This window comes from Melozone crissalis, unplaced genomic scaffold (assembly GCF_028551555.1).
Source record: "Melozone crissalis strain CALT ecotype California unplaced genomic scaffold, PUWL_Pcris_2 ptg000018l_1, whole genome shotgun sequence".
Classification (NCBI taxonomy): domain Eukaryota; kingdom Metazoa; phylum Chordata; class Aves; order Passeriformes; family Passerellidae; genus Melozone; species Melozone crissalis.
In genome coordinates, this window is record NW_026535796.1 from 12,117,468 (window position 1) to 12,123,652 (window position 6,185).

Below are 6,185 nucleotides of genomic sequence, written 5' to 3' on the forward strand. Positions count from 1 at the left end.
GTGGGGTGCACAATGGACAGAGCAGGCCTTTGTTTGTCTCTCCAGAGCCCGTTTCTGAGGCTGAGCACAGCCTCATTCCTCAAACATGAGCTCAGCTGGACACATGCACTCTTTCCCTGCCCAGGAGAAGGAAAAAACCCCGAAAACTGGGACTCAAAGGTGCAGGAACCACCCTGACCGTTCTTCCTCCCCAAATATAGGAGATCCTCCCAATAACAAGAAATATGTCCTTTAAAAAACCCTCCAAGTGGACAAGGCACATTGGAGACCATGCCAGATGTCTCCTCACCTCCAGCAGACCTCTCACCTTTAGCCAAGTCTCCCAGCAAAGATGGAAAAGGGCTATTCCACATACAAGGGGGAACCTGCAATCAACCACAGGTCAACTCTTCAGCAAATGGTACTTCCACACAGGACTGGACTCACCCTTTCCCTGCTTCAACAGCCAAAACCACAAGCACAAAGCCCAACACTTTCCCATCCACGCATTCCTTGCATGAAGCACCCAACACAGAACCAGGAGATGCTCTCCTGCTCCCACGTGTCCACGTGCCTGGCTTCTGCACCCACTGTACACCCCTGTGATGGCACACACAGCTCCCCATCACCTCCCTGGGAACTCTGCATGCAGCACTGACCATGGAGAAAAGGAGCCAACCATCTCTGTTCCCAGGGCAGTGTGGGGGTGAGATGTGGGATATGAATTCCTCCCTTCTGGATTCCACTAAAGCTAAGGAGAAATACTGACATTCACAAGCCATGACTCACGCCTGCCTTGTCAGACACTACAAAAGTCCTGCTCACTGCCTGGCATGTCAGAAATGTCACCATGGCTGCCATCTGCCACTTGGCTCTGATAGGAGATAAATTTCACCAAAACCATCCTTCCTCCTTATTTTCTTTATTGTTGCACCGTGATGGACAGTGAGGGTCAGAGTACTCCCTAAAAACCACAGAGGCATTGTGGCTGCTCCTCTAGCAGATAACAGGTCAGCCACTCACTCCAGACAAAACAGAAACCTCTTCCACACTAATTTCTACCTCCCACAGTAATTCCTAGCCCAAACCACTCTTGGTCCCAGTTTTAACTGAATTTTATTAGTGAATGAGCCAATTAATCCATTGTTCATCCTCCAGCTATGCTGGTAAATCATATGCTTGTACTGAAAGAGCTGCCAAGGACTACTTTCAGTCTGTGTTGAGCTGACTGCACTGCTGTCTGAGATGCACCTATATAGCTGTACAGCACTTTTCTGGCTGGGACTGGACAGTCCAGCAAGATCAGCAAGATCCAAATGCAGCCCAGACTCTAAAACACACCTGTTATTCCACCATGCAATGCCAATAGTGCAAAATAGTAATCATCTGCTTGATCTTTCTCCTGTCCACTTCTTCCCCACAGGAGCAGAAGTGTTCTAGGGTGAGGTATCAGACATGTTTTCACCTCATCCATTTGTACAGCACAGCAGATCTTCCTCCCCAGTATCTCCAAAGGGTGTTTCTTCCTTTAAACCTCCCCCTCTCCTACAGTGGCAGAGACATCTGGGAAACATGCTGCAAATTTCAGCCCAACCCCACCATGCCTTAAGAGCATCCATCTTCCACATCGCAGCTACAAGGACAGATTCCACCAAAGCACAGACACTCACCCTTACAACTCTTCCCACTGCCTCAGCTCCCCACTGCTACTTTCTTTCTTATAAAAGCAAAGAAAACCTGGGTTGAACAAGTGAACTTTGCTCCTTTTGTATCCAAATCTGGCACCAGCCACAGATAAGAAACAATGGTCAATGCCAAACATTTTATGTCGCCGACTTCTGCCTCGGCTTTTCTTTATGAAGCCTCATTACCGCCGCCAGGAACAACCTGTGGGTCTGAGCAACATCCTCTCTTGCACCTCCCACACATCTCATTTCCACCTCTCTTAAGAGGCCAATGCCACACCCCACATCCTCCACACTTCCTCTCGAGGATGCACTCACCTCGGCAGGAAGGAAAGGCAGCTCCATGGCAGCTGACAGGGATGCAGGCAATGCAATGTCCATCAGAGCTGCACAGTGTGTATTTGCCTGGCTGCACCCTGCAGACAGTGCCTGTAGATCAGCACCCAAATGAATTTAAACAGCTGTCAAGGACCCTCCCTCAACTGCTGCAGAACTGAATTCCTGATGTCCTTCCTTATCCCACTAACCTGGTATCCTGCCTCCAATAATGTCCACCACTACTGGCATCAACAGCATGCATGAAATACACACACACACACACATATATATATATGTAACGTCATGAAAAGCCCAGCTGGCATGTCATGGCATCAATTCATGCTTGCATCCTTCTAAGGACACACTTTCAGTGCCATGTTGAGCTTACTGCACTCTGGCCATACAGAGCTGCACAGCAGTTTTCCAGCTTGGACTGGGGTCATAACTGCCCGACCAGCACAAGAAATTCAGGCTGGAAACGTGGACCAAGCTGGTCACACCCAAATGCCCAGACACCAAAACATATCTCTTACTCAGCCATGAAATAACGGGAGTGGAAAAAATAGTCATCACCCTCCTGCTCATTTGCCAAGGGTTTTATGACTGCCAGCAGCCAGGACACAGGACTTAGTAGCACTCCCTGAGTCCACTCCCCAGGATCCCAGGCTGTGAGATCACACCCAGAGGAGTCTGGCAGGCAGGACAGAAAGGAGCACTGAAGGGAGATGCCCATCAGCAGTGCTGCTACTATAGGGCAGATCTCTGCCAAGAGGGCCCGGCAGCCAACAGCTCCTGTGCTGTGGGGAGGGATGGAACGATGCACATTCCACAGAACTGACAGAACACCTCATCCCGATTCCACACACCTGCCATTCCTCATTTCTCCCTCCACACCCTGGCTTCAGACACAGGGTAGCAGGGAGAAGCACATTTCTCACAGACTGGGAAGATGGTCACCATCCTGGGGAAAAGCTCTGTCAAAATGCATGTACAAAAAAGGATGGGAAAATTGGGTGGTTTTACAGTGACACTTTATTTCATTTCAGCTCTGCTGTGGCAAAGAAAAACCACATTCAGGGTCTGAAAGGCAGGATGAGTGAATGAGACAGAAGGAGACCTGGTCTGTACCTTAGGATCTTGAAGGTTTTTAAACAACCAGGGATACTCAGGCTTCTGTTCCTTAAAGCCAGAGAAGCTGAGATGAGCTGTCATTTCCAGGAGCACCCCTCCCTCAGGCTTTCCATGACCTCAGCTGTCAGTGCACGCACCCAGGGAGAGCTGGAGATAACCCAGTGCTGAGCTCAAGAGCAGAAAGTAGAGTTGAGGGGTAGAACATCCCCTCAGGAGGCTTAAGGAACAAGGCTGATGAGGCCACTGGGGATAGTAATGGTAAACTGGAACATGAAAAAGCACAGCTACCCTTTTTGTTTTTCAGAAGCTGTCAAACATTTTCTTTCTAAGCTTCTGCCTTAGAAGGTACAAGAAGAACAGAGGGACAGTATGATTGCTTTATAAGTGATCAAATTACCTGGAAATGCCAGACAGGACAGTCTGCCACAAGCAGACTATCACACATGGTGATAAAAGATGTTACACAAACAAACACATGTAAACACACATCTTCCTTCCATCCACAACCAACAGTTCAATGCATTCCTGAGCTAAGAAGCCAAACTATGTAGAGGGAACAAGTGAATTTGCCTGTGGGATAACCTGGCTAGAAAAGACACAGCTCTCTAATCAACCCCCTCAGGGCTGTCTCAAGAGCTAGGGAGTTGTTGCCTTCTGTGCATGTGTGATGGAAACAGTTCAAGTCAGGATACAAGTTTTATTTGCTGGGAATGATAGGCCTGCTGCAAAGTTCCTAAGGGAAAAGAGAGCCCTTCACAGCCACTCCCACCAAGCATTTTTGCTTGACAGGGAATACCAGCAGCTTTCTTCCGCCCCCTTATTGAAGAATGTATCACACCCAAAGAGAGAAACTTTCGGACGCTGCACTGCAAGCAGCAAATAAAACCCCTTTAACACACCTGCTTTGAGTTAGGAGAAACAAAACTGGTTAAACTCTCACAAAATGTACCACAAGAGGGATTAACCACCTCAGACGCCAGAGTAAAACGAAGTGTCACACATGGGACATTATTTCAAGCACTCAGAAAAGGCATCTTCTCATTGATCCCTGAAGCCAGCACACAGCAGGGAGTGCCAGGACTTCTAGCAGGCAACTGGAGGAGTCATTCTCCACTGCAGAAGCCACAGGGCAATGAACACAAGCAACAGTTTGGAATGAAGCACACTTTCTGCAGAAATACGGCATACGACCAGAAGTAAATACAGGCTGGGAACTCAAAGACCTCATCAGCAAACTACAGAGCAAGGATGTGATCTGAGGTGAATTACATGGAGGAGCTCAAAAGCTGCCATCTCCTCCAGCTCGCAGCTCAAGCTGCCAGCAAGGGCATCTGACACAGAAGTGCTGGCACCAGAGCAGCTACGGCAAACCAGAGCCCACCTGTGTGAGCCAGCCCTGTGCCTGTGACAGGGACCTGCCACCAGATGCATAAAGCATAAGTGATGCTACCCCAGCTTCCAACAATCCACAGACTGGGAACTGCCTGTCCCAGGCACACAAAATGCTTCAGAGAATATAAATGCACTGAAACTTCTGCACTGACTTTTCTAGTTACCATGAGCTCGGCAACAGCTCACTCTGCTCCCTTCACCACGGACAGTCCTTTGGCAGGAGAACTGGGACGGATATCTGTCTTACTGGTGGCACACTAAGAGACTCTTCAGCCTCCGCAATACCAGCTGGTAAGACCATCCACCACACCCAAAGCTTCCCTAAGAACCTTGGCATTGGACATGCATGTCACAAAGGAAATGTCTTTTCTCAAAGGAGACATCTTTCAAAACTGTTGGGTGATGCTATTTCAAGCAACCCTTTTTCTAGAGGGCACCACTCAGAGAAAGCCAAGGAAGCACTGTAGGAGGACAAAGGAAGTGAAGCAGGGCAGAATTTAAGGGATGCTATCGAGTAGCCTAAAATAAAGACAAGTCAATGCTAAAACTGAACAGGATACTGCAACAAGTTGATTACAAAAGCCCTCAGGAAAAGTCAGACTTTAAAAATAAAAAAATTACCGCACTTTATGTTCTTCATGAGAGGACAGGAAGAAGAAGCTACTAGTAAAGATCCCTCATGGCAAGCAGCACCACGGTGCAGAAATAACCCAGTGCCACCAGCTCCCCATCTGATGCAGCTTCCAGAAAAAGAAGGGAACAGAAAATCGGCGGGACTGTGCGGTAAACAAGCGCTCGTTCTCCCCCTCCTCCGCCTACCAGGGTCCTGCAAGCCCAGCATAAAGGCCAACTCTTTATTTGTACAACAGGGAAATTTACCTGAACAAAAGGCGGAGGGGGATAATAATCCTTTTACAAAATGTATGGCAACATTCGGAACACCTTTACTCATCCGCGGGCTGTGCAAAGTTTATGACATCACCCGCAACAGGTTAAAACACTTTTCTAAGGAAAAGAAACCAAACCAACACAGCATACAAGGGCCAAGCCCCTGCAATGCCCAGAGCGCTGGAGGGGAAGCAAAGCGGTGCTGCGGTGAGCCGGGGTCGGGTGGCCGCGGCCAGGTCCCCACGGGTGCCGGGTGCCGGCAGGGACGGACGGAGCGCCGGGCCCCGCTGCCGCACACGGGGCCCGGGGCCGCGCTGTGCCCGGCTCCACCGTGCAGCCGCCCCAACCCCTTCCCCGGCCCCGCTCCCCCGGGCCGCGGCGCCCCCGCCTCCCCGTCCCACCGGTGCCGCCATTTCGGGCGCTCCGCCTCACCCTGGGCCGCCGCTCGGCGCCGCCGCACGCCCCGACCTGCCGCGCTGCGCGGAGGGAGCAGGCGGGGAGGGACGGCAGAAACCCTCAGGAGGGCGGGAGGGGGGCGCGGCCGGCCCGGCCCACCCCAGCCCGGGCCGCCTCCCCCGCGGCCGGCCGCGCTCGGTCCGCTCGGCCCGGCCCTCCGGCGTGGGCCGTCCGCAACCACGGCTCTCGGCTCCTGCGGCTCACGTTGCCGTTTGCATTGCCGCAGGCAACACGTTACAGAGAACTCCAGATGGAGCGGCTTTTTTAGTTTTGTTTTTTTGGTTTTTTGGTTTTTTGTTTTTTTTTTTTAAGGCGTCAGATCTGCTTGTTAAAAGT

The 6,185-nt window shown here is 50.8% G+C and overlaps 1 protein-coding gene across 2 annotated transcripts in view; it reads right to left on the reverse strand.

The window, feature by feature from the left end:
- The window catches only part of CD151 (CD151 molecule (Raph blood group)), a 31,908-nt gene extending 26,005 nt beyond the window's left edge, over positions 1-5,903 (reverse strand). For both annotated transcript variants that reach the window (XM_054276094.1, XM_054276093.1), the window contains exon 1: positions 5,826-5,903. The gene's annotated coding sequence lies outside the window, so the exon portion shown is untranslated. The remainder of the gene's footprint in view (positions 1-5,825) is intronic.
- Positions 5,904-6,185: the final 282 nt, after the last annotated feature.